General features: G+C 37.7%; 1 protein-coding gene across 1 annotated transcript in view; it reads right to left on the bottom strand.

The window, feature by feature from the left end:
- The window catches only part of Cnbd1 (cyclic nucleotide binding domain containing 1), a 376,362-nt gene that overhangs the window by 313,717 nt on the left and 41,077 nt on the right, over window positions 1-21,568 (bottom strand). The window lies entirely within an intron of this gene.

The following is a 21,568-nucleotide window of genomic DNA, read 5'->3' on the forward strand; positions in this document are numbered from 1 at the left end:
TGCAGCACACACAAGTTGCTTTCTAAGTTTGAGCGGGCTCCACTTCACTACTACTGCTGTTCTTGGTGAGCATCCATGGCACTGGCATCTCCAAAATTACTGAGATTCCTTGCTGCAACTGGGCTACACTTTCACCAGTAGCCTCTCTTGGGTTCTCTTCATAGAATCCAGCCCTATCACACAGTGCCAAGTACTGTTGGTTGGTTTTGCTCTTTTGTTCTTTACAGTTTTGGGTCTTTGCTCTTTTGGGGGGCCTACCACCCAGCACTCAAATAAATCACACATGGAGAATTATTCTTAATTATAAATGTCTTGGCTTAGCTAATTTCTTGCCAGATTTTTTTAAACTTAAATTATCCTGTCTACCTTTTGCCTCTGGGATTTTTCCTTTTCTTACTTCTGTATATCTTATTTTCACTCTTACTCCATGGCTGGCTGGTCCCTGATGTCCTCCTCCTTGATTCTTCTTGCTCTTTCTTCTTTTCCTCCCAGATTTCTCCCTCTATTTTTTCTCTTTGACTGTGATCCCCACCTATCCTTTCTCCTACCTTGCTATTGGCCATTCAGCTCTTTTTTAGACCATCAGATGTTTTAGATAGGCAAAATAACACAGCTTCACAGAGTTAAATAAGTGCAACATAAAAGAATGCAACACATCTTTGCATCTTTAAACAAATTTTCCATAGCATAAACAAGTAGAACACATCTTAAAATAATATTCTACAACAGCCAAGATTCAGCTACTCTCTATGACCCCTTATTACCTACAAAACTATCACTTCTGTGTGCCAACTCTCAGGAAACACTTTTCAGAAGATTTTACTTCAATGATGCTGATCTATTCTTAATCACTGTTAATTTCTCAACTCCAGATGATCAGCATTGAGTATTCCAGCAAAGCAAAGGTTTAACTTTAGTAGTTCTGGTATCTTGTTAATCATAGCTGATTCTTCAGCCCCAGCTAACTAGGACCACAGAGTATTAATTCAAAATAACAAATGGCACCAAGAAAATCTTCCTTCTGAACTTTACAAGCCAGGCCTCCATAATATACATTGTCCTCAACATTCTTTCTTCCAAATTACTACAGAACAGGTCACTGAAGCATTGAAAACTCAATGGCTTTTCTTGTACAAAGTTCCAAAGTCCTTCCATGACTCTCCCCAAAATGACATGGTCATGTCTGTCACAGCAATACCTCACTCATGGTACCACTTGTCTTAGTTAGGTTTACTATTACTGTAATGAAACATCATGACCAGAGCAACTTGAGGATAAAAAAGTTTATTCTGCTTAAGCTTGCACATTGTGGTTTATGATCAAAGAAGAAAGTCAAGATAGGAACTCAAATAGGGCAGGAATATCTTATGGAAGCACTTTCTTAACTGAGTTTCCTTCCTATCAGATAACTTTAGAGTATGTCAAGTTGACATAAACTATAAAAAACCCCTAGGGATTAATATCAAATTGTAAAAATGACTCAAAAATATGGACATTAGAAAACAATCCAATTAAGAAGTGGAATAAGTTCTAAATGGAATATTCTCATAAGAAGAAACACAAATAGCTGAGAAGCACCAAAGAAATATTCAACATCCTTTGTTATCATGCAAATGCAAATAAAATCTTCTTTGAGATTTCATCTTACACCAGTCAAAAAGGCCAAAATCAACAAAACAAATGATAACTGGCAAAAATGAGGGATAAGGGAAAACAGTCAGCCATTCCTGGTAGGAGTACAAACTTGTGGATCCATTATGGAAATCAGTATGGTGGTTTCTCAAGAAGATCAGAATCACTGTACCTCAAATATGTACCACTCTTGGACATATACCCAACAGACTCTACATCCTACTACAGAGACACCAGCTCAACCATGTTCATTGCTGGTTTATTTATAATAATCAGAAATTGGAAACAAACCACATGTTCATCAATGGATGAATGTATTAAAAAATGTGAATTTTCACAATGGTTATTGCTAAGCTGCTAAAAAAATGAACCTATGAAATTCTCAGTTAAATGGATGGAGATTGAAAAAAATCACCCAATCACCCTGAGTAAAGTAACTCAGACCAAAAAAGACAACTATGGTGTGTATTCACTTACATGTGGATGTTAGTTCTTATGTCTTTGATAAGCAGGCTATAATCATGATAACCACAGAGGTTAGGTATAGAATAAAGGAGTAGGGAATGGTTGGATCATCCTAGGAGGGGGAAATAAAAAAGATAATTGTGGATGGATGGGTGAGTGGTACTAGAATTGGAAGATCAAATGGGGAGTAGGAAAAAGAATTGGTGAGCATAAACTAAGGAACATTTGAGAGATCATAAAAAATCAAATACTGTAGAAGCTTCCTAAAATATATTCATATATGAAGGCAATCTAAATGGAATCATCACATAATGGATGAGATGTAGCCCCACCTGGACATCATTCATCACCAAACAAAGCTTCCAGTTCTGGGACTGGGGTTTATCTAGTTGAATTTTTGGGTAAAAGGATCCCATGAGAACCCTCAAACAATCTTGGCTGTTGCCAATGATATTTGTTGCTCTCCACAAATTGATAAGGTCCTACTGCTAAAAATATACACCTCTACAACTCAATTAACATGGAGAAGCCAAGTTAGTGTCTACCTAGAGTCTTTACCTCTTTATGACTAATGTTCATGGTACTGGAAGGTACTCTGCACAGTCCCAAAGCAGAAAGGTAACACCAACCCAGCTACAAACCCTTCAATCTGTAATGGTGACCTGTCAGCAAGATGCATTAGTTCAAAACTGGAACAAAGCTTAAAGGACTAACCAACAAATATCTAATGGGATTTAAGGATCATTCCATGTGGTGTTTTGAAAGAAAATGGCCTCCAAAGGAAATGACACTATTAGGTGTAGCTTTGTTGGAGAAGGGCTTTGGGCAGGCTTTGAGGTTTCATATATGCTCAAGCCACACCCTGTGTTTCAGACCACTTCCTGTTGCCTATGAGTCAAGATGTAAGAACTCTCAGCTCCTTCTCTAGCACCATGTCTGCCTGCAGGCTGCCTTGCTTTCCACCAAGACAGTAATAGACTAAACCTCTGAACTGAAGTGAGCCACTACAATTAATAGTTTTCCTTTATAAGATTTGCCATGGTTATGGCGTTTCTTCACAGCAATAGAAACTCTAACTAAGACACTCCATTAATTGGAATCCATCACTAACACTGCTTAGGTAACCAACATCCTGAGACTAGATACGGCAATGGAAAACCATACATTACTGTTCTATTAAAGGGATACAACAATAAAAGGACTCCTAACAATATTCTGCTGTACATATAGATGTGTGCCTTGCTCAGTCATCATCAAAGAAGCTTCCTCCTGCAGTAGATGAGAACAAATAGGGACTCACAGTTAGACAAAGTGCAGATATTGAGAGACCTTGGAAACTCAGTCCTGAATAGGATGTTTTCATCAAATCCCTACTATCAAGGACCAGGGAACCCTGTGGAAATGGAGGCAGAAAGAATTTAGTAGACAAAAGGGCTAGAGGACACCAAGGAAACTAAGCTTTCTAAACGTAGCTAGACCAAAACCCATATTAGCTCACAGAAATTATGGCAACATGCTCAAGGCCTGCACATGTCTGGCCTACAAGGGCCCCAGTGCTGGACAATTAGAGAGGAAATAAACAAAAGCCCCCATCCCTAACTCAGAAGCTGTCTCCAACTGACAGCTACTCTCAAAAGAAAAATTCATTTTCTCCGAGGGAGTCTCACTGGATATGCAAACCACACTTAAGGCCAGGCCCCATGCCTGGGAGGATATGGCAAACACAAAACCAATTCAACTGCAGTTGATATGTAAAATGAATTTTAAAAAAAAAAGAAAGGGAAAAAAAGCTAACTCGATAGCATTTTTGAAGATTCTATGTCTTAAAATACTTTATCAGGACTTCTTTCTTTTTTAACTTTTTTTTTTTTTTTACCTAATTGGTCCTTTGCGTATATATAATGTGTCTGGTTTTGTGTTTTTATGGGATTTCTGTATGTGTGAACACGTGTGCCACTGCATCTATATGTTTCTTGAACTTTTTCTTTGGCTCTTTTTCTTGTTTGTTTGTTATATCTTATTCTGGTTTGGTTAGTTTAATTTTATTTTACTTTCTTAGATGTCTATATTCCAATGAGTGAGATAAAGAAAGGGTATGGATTTTGGTGAGTGAAGAAGAGGGGCAGATCTGGGAGGAGCTGAAGGAGGGAAAACTGTAATCAGAATATATTGTATGAAAAGTATCTATTTTCAATAAAAATTTAATACTATTTAGATTGGGTGATGGTTCAGTGGGTAAGAGCACTTGATGCAGAGACAACAGGACTTGAGATCATATTTCCAAGACCAGTGTAAAAGGCCAGGCAGGGCTACTGATGCCTGAAATCACAGCATTGGGAGGCAAAGGCAGAAAGATCCAGGGAACCCATCAGTTTTTTCTGGCCAAAAAAAAAAAAAAAAAACCTCACCATGAAATTAGAATAGTCCCAGGTTCACACCATTCCTGTGGTAGATGCTCAAATTATCAGAGTTGGACATACTTAGCTGCTGTTTGGCATCAAATACAGTGGCTGCACCTTACGCAGCTGCTGCCCCAGCCGGCAATTGTAACTTCACAGCTACCCGCAGTGGTTCGGCCCTATGGGCCACAGCCAGGAGGGAATTGTGTTCCCTCTGGCACCAGCTCTATCATAGCCGCCGCTAAAGGAAACTTTATCTAGATCTCTGTCCTTCTATAAAACTCAAGATTCAAAAGTTGAGGTGAAATCTTGCTAGCTCAGAGAGGCTGAGTTGCGAGTTGCTGACCTTCTTTCCTTGCTCAAGTCTCTGAAAGACAGCCTGTTCTTCTGCTCAGCCCCCACTTAAGAACCCTCCCTACACTTAGTTCCTCCCTACCACTTCCTGTCAGCTCGCTGCTGATGCAGCCTCCTGACCCCAGGTGAATTTTATTTAATAAAATAAATGTTAACACATCTTTGCATCATTAACAAAAGCAACAGAAGCAAATGTAATATACTTTTACACAGTTAAAGTAGTATTTCACAACACCTAGCTCGTAAATGTAATCTATATTTGATTTGTTTGTCCAGAGATTTTTTTTTATATTTCCTCAGTAACAAAACTAAACAAGGCACCCCACAGAGCATGATCACTGTGATACAGTTTGCAATGCTGGAGATATTATAAAGAGCTGTCAAATCATGTTTGACACAAAGTACTTAAAATTTACCAACAGATATTTTTCTTCTTGAATGTTCTAAACCTTCATGACCAGTAGTCATGGTTTCCAATAGTGTGTGAAATTTTCAATTATTTCATGGATCTTCTTATTTCTTGTCTTTTTCCCTGTATAACTTCACTTATAAAATTTTCTACAACTCAAAGTTAGAATGCCTCTATCATGCAGAACAACTCAGGACTTACCAGCCCCTATACCACATGCTTCTAACCAAAACCACCACAACAGAGGCAACAGCAAATGTACTTTCTGGCACAATTCACTTTTCTCATTTGTAGTCACCATTCAAATGGCAGACATGTTTTTAAAGAACCGGAAATAAACTTTCTTGAGTCTTCTATCTTCATGCTAGGAAATCCAACCCATATAGGCAATTCCTCAAAACTACCATCATGAACTAGTCCATCCCAAGCTTCATTTTTACATAGGAATGTATTTAATTTTGGACACTATGGTAGTTTGAATGGAATTGGTCTCTGTAAGCTCATAGGGAGTGGCATTGTTAGGAGGTGTGGCTTTGTAGGAATAGGTATGGCTTTGTTGGAGGAAGTATGGCAGTGTAGAGGTGGGCGCTGAGGTCCTTTGCTCAAGCTTTGCTCAGTGTGACACTCAAACCACTTCCTGCTGCCCACAGGTCAAGACATAGGACTCTCAGCTCCTTCTCCAGGACCATGTCTACCAGCATGCCACCATGGAGCACCATAATTATAATGGACTAAACCTCTGAAAATGTAAGCGAGCTACAATTAAATTTTTCCTTTATAAGAGTTGCTGTGATCATGGCGTCTCTTCACAGTAATAGAAATCCTAACTAAGACAGAAACAATGAACAACATAAGAGCTTCACTAAGGCTATTAGTGACATTTCTATAAACTTCAATAAAATAAAGTTCTTAGGGAAAAAAAAACATGTTTAGATTCTACAAAGCTAGATAGAGATGGATAGATGGCTCAGGGATTAAAAGTACTGTCTACTCTTGCAGAGAACACAGGTTCAATTCCCAGTGTCCATATGGTGGTTCACAACTGTCTATAACTACAATTCCAGGGGATCTAATAAACTCTCCTAAACTCTGAAGGCATTGTATGTATGTGGTGCACAGACATATATGTAGGCAAACACTTATGCATATAAAATAAAAATAAATCTCAAAAATATTTTCAATATTCCACAAGAATGACGGATTAGAACTTTACAATTGAGTTGAAATATGGCCTATCCAGAGCTAAACTATCCTGGGCTATCTCTACTTCCATTAATAGCCATTCATTGCCTATCTACATTCTGGCCTGACATCTTCTCAGTTACAAAGTAAAACCTTTAAAATGGATTCACAGAAGACTAGCTTCCACAAACCCAAAAGTTTAAAATGTGATTAGATAATATTAAAACTGTTAGCAATGACAGTAGGGTTTTGGCCATCTTACTGTAACCTACCTACCAGATGTTTTCTCCAGTAAAAATGGGAAATACTTTCATTTATGGGAATGAGTTTGTGTGTGTGTGTGTGTGTGTGTGTGTGTGTGTGTGTGTGTGTGTGTTAGACCTGGTCCCACAGCTTTAATAAGGCCACTCTTCCCTGCACTTCTGTCTGGAACAGAGACCTAAGAAGCAATCTATGCTGTGAATTGACAGCTTTCAACCTGCCTGACTCCTTCACACTCTATGTCTTATCTATTTCACTGAACTAAATCCTGTGATATGGATCATTTTACCTCCCCTAAACGTTATAAAAAGTTGACCTTCCTTTTATTTTGAGATTGATAACAAACTCCTCAGAGAGACTGCCCAGGGATGATGTCTGGAGATGAAGGTTGCCCTCAGAAAAGACTCCTCCAGCCTACCTGTTCCATCCCTTTCACAGTGTTAGCTTTCTCTCTCCTATTATTCTCATTTTTCTTTTTTTTTTCATTAGAAAAGATTTTACTACATCTCATCTGCAGTTTTCCCTCCCTCCCCTCCTCTAACGAAACTCCTCTCTCCTATTGAAAGTGAAATCTCTCCTTCCTGTTAAGTCCTCATCCTGCTTAGATAGTCTGCATACATGATTCAGTTTCTGTCTAGTATCTCCCACCCACCTTGAGGCCCAGTGTGGCCTGAATACCCTCTTATTCTAGGAAACCATGTTGAAGGGAATTGTGTCAATTGTGTAAGCTTTATTTGTAGACAGCCTGCACTTGCTTTATTTTGTTATTTGTATAACAGTCTATAAAAGAACTTTTATAGTTATCAAATTGCTTACATGTTAAAACATGTCATTCAGAAACACATGAATCCATGTTCCCTAACAGGACCCCTTATATTTGGCTCAGGCTAAACTCTCTCTCAGTCCCTTTGAGATCAGAGGTATACTGTGTAGCACTTCCATTTTCTTCTGTTCGTAAAAAATTCCAACAGATCCAAAAGTCTCTTTTCGCTCTCCTTATTTCCAGTCACCACACCCATCTCAGAACTCAGGGGATGATTATTTGTAAGTTTTTATTTTTAAAAAAGGAACAAAAATTCCTGGTAACAAGTACTAATTGAACAATTCTAATATCAACTAAAATTGCCTTGCTAATATTTGGATGATCAACAATATCACCTGTAGTTTTCTTTGTTTCTTTCCCCATCTCTATTTCCTGAAACTTGAATGTCACTAATTGAATTAAGACTTACTTGAGGAACTAGTGGGAACTCACGAAAGTTGGACCAATGGCTGTGTAGCCTGCATGGGACTGGACTACATCCTCTGCATGGAGAGACAATGATGTAGCTTGATCTGCTTGGGGGGTCCCCTAGAGGTAGGCTCAGAATCCATCCCTGGTGTATAAGCGGGCTTTTTGGACCCCACTATGTATGATGGGACACTTAGTGCAGCCTGGAGGCAAGGGGAGGGGCTTGGACTTGCCTCTTACTGGATGTGCCTCCCCATGGGAGGCCTTGCCTTCTGGGGGGGAAAGGGGGATGGTGGGGGGATGGGAGGAGGGAAGAGGGAGATCTTTGGTGTGTAAATGAATAAAAAGTTTTTCTTAATAAAAACAGAAAAGAAAAGAAAAAGAAAAAAAAGACTTGAGGTTCCTATATACTCTCTGATCTAATGCAATGCCACCCTTCTGTCTGCTTCTTTGACATGAAATCCCTACAATTATCACTCCTTACCAAGAGCCTGTCAACACTGCCAAGCTCTGATGTAGGGATCCTGGCTGGGTAGCATTTAGTTCACATTTGCTGCTCAGTATGCATTGTTCAAACGAATAGATAAATGTTAAGGTATTATCATGTGATCTCTTTTTAGGTAGTGTGGTTTTTATTTTTAGAGCATGATAATATAATTACTGTGGCTCTAGCTTTTTTAATTCAAAAGAGTAATCTCATTTAATAAACCTCAGAACTTCAGAGAAAATATGGATTCTGTGATCACAAACAGGCAGTATCAATTATGCTAATTTAAGATATATATGTGACTTTAAACTATCCCATGGTTTAAACATTTATTAATGATCCCAAGGAGAGGTGCAAGGTATCATGAAATAAGTAAGCAGTCCTTGAAAGTAACTGTTTTGCATAGGTAATTTACACAAGATGGAGGCTGTGGGGATGCATTAAAAGATACAAGCTTTCAAAGCAATTTTACAGACATTCAAATCTTCCAGTCTATCAGAAGCTATTTGCTTCAGGCTTCCCTTGTTTCATGTCCAAATATTTGTCTTTATTTTCTAACATTCTCTACAAGTCACACTTTCAGAAAAAATGTATAATATGTCAAGGCTGTAGGTTCACTAAACAAAATGACTGTCTTCAAATGCTTTTAGGACACATACATAGTATATACTAATATATTATACCAAATATATTAATATAACATAGAAGTACAAGTAATGTATTTCAGATAAGTCATTTGCCATTTTAACTCACATGAAAGCTACATGTTTACTGATATTACACCAAGTAGATTTCTGAATTCCAATTCAAATAACTGTGTTATTCTAACCATTAGGGCCTTTAGTTCAAGCTCAAGTGACTATTCTTCGCTTTGACATAGTTGGACAGCTTGGAAGTGATGGGTAACATGGCTGACTGAGCATTCAGAATTGTAGGACCGTGTGACATATACCCAAAAGATCTCTCTGCAGGCTGCAATTGTCATTTGCAGATACTGTAGAAGTGATCTGAGCTCCAAAGAACAAAGCAAAAGACCAAAAAGCCTTTTGTTCTTCCCCAAAATAGTGCCACTGAATGGGTAAGTTGTAAACCTGGAAACTGTTGTGGAATAATACTTTAACTGGGCATTACTTTATGCTGCATTTGTTTAAGATGTAAAGATGTGTTGCTTTGCCTGCCTAAGGCACCTGATTGGTCTAATAAAAAGCTGAATACCCAATAGCTAAGCAGTAGAAAGATAGGTGGGGCTGCCAGGTAGAAAGAATAAGTAGGAGGAGGAATCTCAGCTTCAGAAAAAAAAATGAAGAGAGAACAAGGGAGAAAGAGAGGGAGATGCCCAGAACCAGCCAGGCAGACATGGAGTAGGACATACAGAATGAAAGAAAGGTAGAAAGTCTCAGGTTAATTAAATAAATAAAAACTAGTTGGACAAGCATAAGATAAGGCCGAGCATTCATAATTAATAAGTCTCTGTGCCATGATTTGGGAGCTGGTTGGTGTCACAAAAGAAAAAGCCTGCTACAGGAAACTTCTATATTCCAAAGGCTGCCTTGATCTCTCTTTTTTTAAAATGATCTTATGTCTAGTCAATATGCGATAACAGAATCTAGTTGGACTTTATTAAAACATTTATATGGGTAAAATTTCCTTGTGGTGCATATTAAATGCAACATGTGATTTGATACCAAATTTAATAAAAGTACAGTCTTTCAGTATCCATGGGGACATTGTTCAGCAACTCCTGGAAAATAGCAACACACCTCATCCAACTTCTCTACCCAGCCAGATCCTATAAATCTTGCAACAGGGTATGCCAGATCCTCCTCTCCATACACCATCTTAAATCCTCCATATATAGCCTGGGTCCAGCTAAATGTACCTCAGCTTATTATGGACAGCCCTGTTTATAACACTACCTCAACCTCTAGGTTCTGGCCAGGCCCCTTGGAGACTACCCACAAGAAACAGACTCTTTTACATAATACCCAACCTTACCATTCAGCCATGCTTTGTACTTGCTCCAAGGTCTAACTGGGTGAGTCTACCTGATTCTCCTCTCCTTGTAATATCTCCAAGCTTTAGATATATCTTCAAACTCCACGCTGAGACCAGGATGCATCTCTTCCATGCCAGCCCTGGCCACTATGACTACCTGATTTCATTCCACCTAAGGTATCTTGAACTTTCAGGTCTTACTTGGCACAATTCCATATTCTGTGCTCTGTTCCAGGTTGATATGGCCATATTAGACACAGAACTAACAACAAAAGAAGTTCTTAGTCCCATCACAAAAATACAAATAATATGAAAGATCAAAGCATATTCCTGCGCATGCGCGCGCGCACACACACACACACACACACACACACACACACACACACACACACAGAAATACAGAGAGAATAAACACTTTAATGATAATGATGCTTGAGAAAACTCAAATATAAGGTGGATAGAAATGACAAAGACAATCTGGGTTTAGAAAACCAAATTAAATAAAGATATAGAAAGAGTGAAGAGAACTCAAGCTGAAGTGAAGATGGAATGAAAAGCTCAACAACACAATTATAAAACTTATCAAAAAGACTTCTTAGTAGAATGAATCAAGTAGGAAATACACAATCAGGACTTGAAGATCAAGTAGAGGAACCAGACAAACAAGCAAAGACTATGAAAAGTTAAAAAAAGAAACCCAGAAAAAGAATGTGTAGGAAATGAGAAGTGTCATGAAAAGACCAAATCTTTGAACTGTAGGCATAGAAAAGGGAGAAGAATCCCAAGCCGATGGCATAGAAAGGATCTTCAACAAGATCATAGAAGAAAACTTCCCCAAACTAAAGAAAGGCATATCATATTGATACAAGAAACACATAGGAAACCAAATGGACAGGACCAGAAAAATAAATGCCAATGATGCATCATAGATAAAATATTAAGTATACATAGCAAATAAAGAATATTGAAAAAACAGGTGATTACAAGAAGGGAGAAATGGCAGAAATGGAAGACAAAACAAAGAATTTATTAGAATTCTGTATGCAAACCTATTCCTTTGTATGTTAATTATAAATAAATAAATGTATATATAAATAAAGGGCAAGAGATATCAGATTGTAGCCCAATGGTAGTGTTTATTTAGCATGTCAAGTCTCTGTTCTTATAGTGTGGTGATTTATTTTAATGTACATATATTGTGATTCATGAAGAAGCAGAATAGTGCCATGTCCCCAAGGTCTGTCTGAAGTAGAATCTCTATTTGTTTATTTACTTGCAATAAAGTCTTCCTGTATATACCAACTCCAGTAGTGTGTCCAATTGTGATAATTCCCTTGCCTTGAGTCAGCCTCTTGAGAGTTGGGATTATAGGCATGGACCACCAGGTCCACCTCAGAATCTCCATTTGGCTCACCCAGGGATTTTGTGCAGGCATGAAACTCCAGAAACCATCCCTGTCTCTGGAGTTTATGGAAATTTGTTTGAGAGTAAAACCAATTTTCTGTCACTGATTGCAAGGAATATTACCTCTGTGTGAGGGGTGGAGTAGGCAGGAAATACATCAGGATGTGTGCTTGCCCCTGATTGAGCCTAATGGGAAATACAAAGAATTCTAGGTTTTGCCTTTTTAAACCCCTGCAAAAATTAATCGAGGCCACTTCCTGGAATCCCAGGTTGGACCTGACCAGAGTCCATCCTGGTCAGTATTTAAAGCTCGCTTCAAATTTGGCTTAAAATTGTGGAGCTGGTTTTTCGTTTGCAAATCCCAGGATTAACAGAACCCCTGCTTAGGTAATGGTCCAGGCAACAATTACAATGTATCTTCCCAATCAATTAGTTTGAGAATGTTCATCCTCCAGAGGCATACCCAGTGGCCCTTTTGCCAGATGATTCTAGACTGATAATACTCACTCTCATGGCTATTGAATTTGATTTTCATAGTGTTTCTCTTTGTTTTAACTTTATTTATTATTATATGTGTATGTTTATGTCTGTGATTGCTTGTCTGTGTGTACATCACATGCTGCAGATACCCACAGAGGACAGAAGGTAGTGTCACACTCTAGAACTGGAGTTAATATAGGCAATTATGAACTGCCCAGTGTGGGGCCTAGGAATTGAACCCAGGTCCTCTGCAAAAGCAGCAAGTCGTCTTAACTGCTGAGCCATCTCTCTAACCAATGTTTTTCTGTATCTAACACAGCAAGTTTAAACTCCTATTTTCCACAGTGTGTCTTTTTAGATCACAATACACACGAATCATATCTGTGTGTTTTTGTTTATATTGATTTGTTTTGTAATACAGTCAGGGGCAACTCTGCTGAGGCTTGAAGATTATTTTTCACTCTCAGTGATCTATGAAATTTCCTTTTTCAGATTCCTAATTAAATTTCCAATTGTTGAAATACAACAACAACCAAGCAAGCTATGCTCCATGAATTTGCCATATGACAGACAAACATCTGAGTCGTGTTTTATAGAGGTCAGATAGAGGAGAATCCCTCCCCTTTAAGCTTTCAGCTAATGACATTCCTGTTGCAGTGTGGCTAAAAGGTCTGCTCTGACCCCTGCATTAGAAGGATTGCACATTTTCCCACTACTTCTCGTATATTTTCTGTCCTCCCCTTGGATTTTAAGAATCCTGTCTCAGTAGACTCCTTTCTTGTGACTCTACCAAGGCCCTGTAGCCTAAAGTCTTTGCTACATCAAGGTCTCATTTCTTCCTCACTGTTGTTCACAAGAATTTGGATCCTCTGCTAGCTGCAGGCCAAGAAAAGCCAGTTCCTTCCCTTCAGACTATCTCTCAGCATCTCCCTCCACAAAACCTGTAATATTATTCTCACTTCATGATAAATGTATTGAATGGCGTTAAGGCTTTATGCTATTAAATAGTATCAGGAACAACTGTAGAGTATTTCTCAGTGTATTGAGACACTGGTTTCAAACCAAAGACCTAAGTTTATAGAGCATAGAGTGGGCAAAGATCAGTTATCAAGATTAAAGCAATAACTCTCCAAATGATTCCACTGTTTCCATTGTGTCCTCTAAGCTGATTATCATCATCCTAGAAGATGTGACTTCCTCAGTAGCCATCCAGATATGTCTACGTCCTGATCCCTTTTATTGTGAAATTCCTACTTAGCTCCTTCCTCTTGTCTGCATCACCCGCTTGCCTATGAGAATCCATTTACAATATCTTCCTCCTTTTCAACGTAATGTTTTCTGTGTTATTTATTTGGGGACTATGATGCCTGGAGTACAGAGGAAAGGCCATATCGGTAGAGCCATATTATCATCCTCTTGAATCTAACCCCCTACAGTACCTGTAACATCAACTACACAATGGGAGCAACTTAGAACAGCTTAAGGAATCTTGACTATCATCTACTCAACCATTTTCTTTTAGATATGATATAACTGATGTCTAAAATGGTTAAAATCTCTGAAGTCATATAGCTTATACCGATAATACTGTAAGTTAGGGGATTGGATGGTCAATCTAATGCATTTTCAATTATTTCCTATGTTCTAGTACTGAGTAAATTTTTTTAAACAAAAATGCATCTTAAACATTTAGTTCTGGAAATTAATATCACTTTATATGGTTATATTTTAATTTTTCCCCTGTACTGCATATTTTGAGTTAGCATCCATTTTTCCTTTCTGTTATTAATACACTTGGTCATTGCTCATTCAAATCATAAATTTAAAAATTATTCTAATATCTTTCTTTCTAATGATTACATTAAAGAAATAATTTTTATTTATTTTTTTATTTTTTATTTTTTTTTGGTTTTTCGAGACAGGGTTTTTCTGTGTAGCTTTGCGCCTTTCCTGGGACTCACTTGGTAGCCCAGGTTGACCTCGAACTCACAGAGATCCTCCTGGCTCTGCCTCCCAAGTGCTGGGATTAAAGGCGTGCACCACCACCGCCCGGCTTTTTCTTTTTTTTTTTTTTTTGGAAATAATTTTTAATAGGCAATTTAAGGAATACTTAATTTTAGGAATTACCCAATTCTTGGATTATTTTTTGTTTAGATGCCCTATAAAACATAATATATCTGACATTTAATATTTCCTTCAAAATAATCTAAGTTCTGCTTTTGTTAACTTAGTAGTTATGAAGGCACTGAACTGACCTACTCTGGTGATGGGATGGCCAAACACCCTAATTGTTGTGCTAGAAACCTCATCCAACTACTGAGGGATCTGGATGCAGAGATCCATGACTAGGCCCTGGGTGGATCTCTGGGAGTCCAATCAACGAGAATGAGGAGGGTTTATATGAGCGAGAATTGTTGAGACCAAGGTTGGATAAAGCACAGGGACAAATAGCCAAATGAATGGAAACACATGAACTATGAACCAATGGCTGAGGGGTCCACACTGGATCAGGCCCTCCGAATGGGTGAGACAGTTGATTGGCTTGATCTGTTTGGGAGGCATCCAGGCAGTGGGACCAGATCTTGTGCTCATTGAATGAGTTGGCTGTTTGAAACCTGGGGCCTATGCAGGATTGTTTGGCTTGGCCTGGGAGGAGGGAACTAGACCTACCTGGACTGAGTCTACCAGGTTGACCTCAGTCTGTGGGGAAGGCTTTGCCCTGGAGGAGATGGGAATGGGGGGGGGGGGGCGTTGGGGGGAAGGTGAGGGGGACGGGAGGGGGGGAGAACAAGGGAATCCGTGACCGATATGTAGAACTGAATTGTATTGCAAAATAAATTAAAATAAATTAAAAAAAAAAAAAGGAATGTCATAGCTAATCATTCAGTAGTGTTAATAATTCCCCCTCAACTTGTACCATATTAATGTTAGTCTGCAGTCTCAGAGAGATAGCTTCCCTCATTGACAAGGGGAATATAAACCCACTACAAAGAGACTCAAATTTTATCTGAATTTTTGTTAAAATAACCTTGATAGTTTTTGTTTTATGCTGAACAATCTTTCTGGAACTAAAATGGTAAAATTTTGATAACACTTTTATAAAAATCAAATACAATTATAAATATCCATGCTTATAAATATACCTTAGTTTCTACTTTTAAAATAAGCCACATTTTAAATAAATTTATCACTGATGGAGATCCTACAATTCTGTGTATAATTATTGTTGTCCTCAATTGCAATTATTTCTTTAAAACTTATTTTCACTTTTGAAATGAGCTGAAAAATATGCATTGGTTAAAATAATCTGTCATAATTTTAAAAAAAGTGTGGGTATTAAAATTGTTGAAGAAAACATGTAGTATTTTTAAATCACTATTATTATTATACATATTAATTTTATATCATGCTTAGAAAAAGAGTCATGGTTATAGCCTCTACTCTCTTTTGGCAAGTTCTAGACTCTATCCTTGAACATATGGGTTAACATTTATCCCCAGACTAAATCCATCTGAGTCTTTTTCCAGAATTATTCCAGCTGGAAAAAAAAATCATGTTCTTTTTCTCTCCTATGCCAGAGCTGGTAAAAGTGTAAAATCATACCATTATGCTCTTATACAGCTACAAACAGGGATTAGAAATTTGAAGTCCACACACATCTAGATATTTTATTTAATCTTCCCTGTGGCCAGCTTCAACCTTCCTCTAGTGATATAGATGGGCCAGTAGGCAACTCCCTTTTTATTATATTTGTTCCTTTGAACAGGATTTCTATTCTTACACCCAAAAGCCTGGACTAATGACTGTTCATAAATATTAATCACAATGAAGTGATGAGTGCTTACAGCCTGAGGGCCATGTTTATCTTACACTGTACTAGCAGGGTGCCTGATACACAATAGACACTAGGTTACTGTTAGTCAAATTAGTTAGTGAAGAAAAGAACTAATACAAACAAATGTGGTCATAATGTCTACCACATAATTTAGCATTTCTCAATATATATATTTCCCTATACATTTAATTCATAAGCTTTATAATCTTGTACTGTAAGTTGTATTTCTCAGATTTTTCTCAGATTTTAAGAATATTTATTACAGACCAGAGCACCCTCAAAGTTCAAAGAATGTGAATTTGAATAAACGTTCAAAGACATAGATTGAGATTCAGTGTGCATATTCTGAAGAAAAGTCACCTGAGCACTGATTTGTACTTCCAAAATTATAGAAATTGCATTTACCCTTAAAAATGTAAACCATTAGCCTAGTTCACTGTGATAAGTGCATTGTTTCTTCACATATATAGATATAGTTCTCAGGAAATTATTTCCAAGGCTCCCTAACATTATTTAAAAGAAATGAAAATGTCAGTAGAGATACTAAAGTTCTAATTGAATATCACAAATATTATAAAATTACCATAGGATTACTTAAAGTACAAGATCTACCTCCTAACATAAACATTAGCATTTTGTTCAAATTTGTTCATAATGACAATGTCTTATTAGAACAGAATATAGGTATAATACTGCAAGTACGCTCACTTGAATGAATTAAAGACATCTAAAACACTGACTATGGCTATCAGACTCACTGATTTTAAAAACAATCATCATTAAGTTTCCTAGGAACAGATAAATCAGTTGACATGCAGTAATAATGTAATAATGTAGAGAAAATCCTGGCGTTCTAAATTTTATCTTTTGATTTCAACATGGAAGTAACTCAGTTGTATAGCCTCCTTAAACGTGATGGTATTTTATGTAGGGCCTAGCTTATATCTTTTATTTTTTTGTGTGTTGCTGTTTAAACTTTTAGGGGGAAAAAAAGAATTCCTTAACAGATGATATGCTGGCTAGTGTTAACTGTCAAATGGACACAGCCAAGAATCACCTATGAAAAGCAGCTTCGTGAAAAATTATCTAGAGCAGGTTGGCCTTCAGGAATGTCTGTGACTGATTGTCTTATTGTTTATTCAGGTGAGAAGACCCAGACCACTGTGGGAAGTACCATTCCTGAGGCAGGGGTCCCTGACAGATACATGAAAGGAGATAGGTAGCTGAAAGCTAAGGAGCAAAGAAGGATGCATGCTTTTGTTCTTTGGGAGCTGTTGACTGTGGATGTGAGGCTTTAAGTTCCAACCTTGACTTCCTTGCAACAATTGACTGTAAGCAGGAATTGCAAGCCAAATAAACTCTTTCATACAATGCTTGTTTTGTTTGTTTTTGTGAGACAGCATCTTTCTATTATGCAGTGTAGCAGTCTGGCTGTCCTAGAACTTGTCATATAGAGCAAGCTGGCCTTGAACTCATGTATCTACCTGAATCTGCCTCCCAACTGCTGGGATATTGCCTTTTATAATGATATTTTCTCACAGCAACAAAAATGAAGGTAGGATACACCAATACTATCCATAGTATATGGTAGTAATAAGAGCTAGTATAATTAAAAGGCTCTTGCAGCCTAGAATAGTGAGCTACTGTGCTAAACTTATGTTGTTTTTCTGAATAAAAACTGAAAGCCATGTTAAAAGACCTTTTCAATGCCACATTGATGCTATTACACCAAATGAAAACCCAAACTCCAGACTTGACTGTCAAAATTCAGTGTTCTTTAAAACAAAACAAAATACAGCTGCTTTTGTACATGATTTCTTCCACCCTAAAATATTCCAGAAATATACCTTCTAATATATTCCTCAAGAAAATAAAATTTAAATAGTGACAACAATTTCAAACCATCTTTGACATCATCCTTGACCTGTTTTTCAGTGTTTGAGTAGAAATGCTTCTCAATGTGTCAGCCAGGCCCTCGCTTTATTTTCATTAATGAGAAACTGCTCCAAGGAGCTTCAGTACTTCTGAGAAGCGTTTATTCCCTTCTTGCACATGGCAGACTTCCTCCAATCTTTAGCAAATGCTCCGGCATCAGACCCCTTTTGAGCTGCCCAGAGCCAAGCAGCTGCCTTGCTTAGTATCACAGTCATCCTATATTTGTGTAAAATGAAGTATGTAGTGCTGAATATAACAATAATAATAGGCATTGATGTTGGTCAGTAGTTTTAATAACGCCTTCCAGTCACTGCTGAGGCCTCAGTCATTACTATGCTCAGGCTTCAGGAGAGGCTTTCCTCTAATGTCCACCACTGTAGCAAAAAGAAACTCTGGTTGAACCCTAAGCCGACTAGTTTTATTCCAACTAGCCACAGGATAGAGTCATTTTGGAAGAGGGGACCTCAAATGAGAAAATGTCCCCCATTATATTGACCTGTAGGAAAACTGATGATGCATTTTTTGGTTGATGACTTACATGAGAGGACCCAGTATAATACTATTACAAACTGGAGGCAAACAAGACCTGCAGAGAGCTGCTGGGCTTCCAGCTCTCAGGTCAGGTGCTGTTAGGAACACGTCCTCCAGGACAAGGAGATCAGGACTGCTCAAGGAGGAAGAGAGCAAGAAATTAAGCTCCCCTCCCCTGTCTGTACATTGTAGCCTTGGCCAGATATCACATAGATCAGTCACTGAATGTAAGTTAATAATGTAGGTATTTAGTTTCTGCTAAGGAGTATTCCCTTACCAGTTTTGGTCCTTGAAAACATTGCTTAACCTGTGCTTTAGTCACATGGTGTTGTATATAATGTGCAGTTTGCATTTTTTTTCCTATTCTATGTTGATGTTTAATCTGAGTAAAAAAGAACAGAACTTCTTGACAGGTAATATAATACACATATAATATAAAATACCCCTCATAAATATAAAATATCCCTTATAAAATATCCCTCCCATCTACAGTACAATACCTGACAGTAATAAGAACTAAAGGGATATACATACATATATATATAATATATATATATATACATACATATATATATATATATATTATATATATATATAATCTTATGGTTTCTATTGCTGTGAAGAGACACCATGATCATGGCAACTCTTATGAAGAAAATATTTAATTAGGGTGGCTCATTTACAGTTTCAGAGGTTCGATCCATTATCATCATAGCAATGTGTAGGTAGATGTCATGCTAGCTACATCTTTCAGGCAGGGAACAGGAAGTCAACTGAGAAACCAGGTGGTATCCTCAGCTCAGGAAACCTCAAAGCCCTACTGTTAGAATTCTGCCCTTACTCCAACTGCATAACTGCACATGTGCAAGCCCACTTCACCAGGAGCCCTTAAAAAGCCAGACTCAGACCCCACCTTCTTCCCCCCTCAACCATCCTTCTCTTTCTTTCCTCCCCAGGCCTGGCCCTTTTGTCCCTCCTCCCTTTCCTCCTAATAAAACTTTCCAATACTAAGCAACCGGGTTCTGTCGTGACCGTGACCTGTCCGCCAGTAACCAGCGCCGTAATCAGCACTGCTTATCATTCATTTCACCTACCCCACAGTGACACACTTCCTACAACAAGGCTATACCCACTCCAACAAAGCCACATCTCCCAATAGTGCCACTCCCTGTGAGATTGTGGGGGCCAGTTTCATTCAAACCACCAGTCACTAACAACACCATGTGACTAAAGCACACGGTAAGCAACGTTTTCAAGGTATAAATCTGGTGCAGAAACACTTCTTAGCAGAAACTAAATACCTACATTATTAAATTATTTTCAATGATTGATCTGTTTGATATGTGACCAAGGCTACTATGTATGTAGTATTTATATATATATATTATATTTATATGTATTATATTATACTTGTGAGACCAGCAATTGAGTTCAAGTTTTTTAATAGACTTTGTGGATTTTCACTCAATTTGCAATGTATTTATTGTTCTTTTGAAGTAGATTGCTTTTTTAACTTGAAGAATATAGTTATGTTCAGTAATGAAATCTGAAAGTATGACTTTACTTTTACCATGAAGCATACACTGAATTCTAACTAATGTCTTTAATATCTTCTTTTGAGAAATGTCTTTCAGAGTTTTTGTCCATTATTTACTCATGTTGTTTTCTTGCTACTGAGTTAAATTCTTCCTGTATTTTGGATATCAATCAAGTATGTCAAATGTGGATTTGCCACTTGTATATTTTTCTTTTGCTTTCTCTGCTTTTTGATATGTATCTAAAACATATAACATCATTTTGACTTCTTTTGCCTAAAATTTTATGGGGATATTTTAAGGTTTGGGATTAGGCTTCTGCTTCACTTCTAAATGATTGACTATCTTTCCTTCTAATCCTGATATTCATTTATTTTAGGGCACTAGGTTAGATAAGGATAGGAGTTTCAAAGTTCATTGCCTTTTGTGCTGACTGGCTTTTGTTGACTTAACACAAACCTGGACATACCTTGGAAGAAAGAATCTCAATTGAGGAATTTCCTCCATCTTGTTGACCTATAGGCAAGTCTGTGGGACATTTTCTTGGTTAACAATGGATGTGGGGAATCAGCTCATTGTAGGCATTGCCACCCCTGGGGAAATAGTCCTGGGTGGTATAAGAAGGCCAAATGTAAAGAAAATGGCTTGCTCATGGGAAGCAATCCAGAAAACAGTGTTGCTCTAGGGTCTGTGCTTCATTTCCTGTCTTGAGTTGCTATCTTGGCTTCCACTGACAATGAACTATAGCCTGCAAGCCAATAAACCATTTCCTCCCCAAGTTGCTTTTGGTTATAGTGTTTTATCACAGCAACAGAATCCTAACAAAGATACCATCTTTCAGTGCATTACCTTTTATCAAAAAGAAAAGTTTTCCAACCTCCTATTGAATGGTATGTCTTCAAGCAATTCTTCGCCAACTTTTATACATTCATCCACAATTTCCCAGCTGATAGCATTTTAGTTTTCTTTGTAAATTCTACTTGTGCCCCTACCTTTACCTCAGTGGTTTCTATTGAGCATGTCAGTAATATTTCCCATTATATGTGTAGGAGTGTGGTTGAGGACTAGCAAATCAGAGCACAATTGACAACCCATGGGTGTGATTTAATTAACAAGAGATTCTGGTGAGTTTCTGCTCAGGTTATTTTTAAAAGACTACTTCGTTTCTCACCTGAAATTCAAGTAAATGAATCTAATCTATCCACATCTACCACAAGAAGTATGAAAATGAAACCAATCCAAAAAAGGTGAGGCAGACCCATGGAAGGAAAGTAGCTAGAAAGATTATAGTTTAAGACTGAAGCTAGCTTTCCTCCAAAACATGTCAGAAACATATCTTAAAATCCTCATGCCTCTTAAACTAATTTGAATGGCTGGTCAGGCACATAAACAAATCGATGCTGTGTGTTTTCCTGTTGTATTATGTATTTTGT

Source organism: Peromyscus californicus, unplaced genomic scaffold, assembly GCF_007827085.1.
Source record: "Peromyscus californicus insignis strain IS unplaced genomic scaffold, ASM782708v3 Scaffold_5__1_contigs__length_169319896, whole genome shotgun sequence".
Classification (NCBI taxonomy): domain Eukaryota; kingdom Metazoa; phylum Chordata; class Mammalia; order Rodentia; family Cricetidae; genus Peromyscus; species Peromyscus californicus.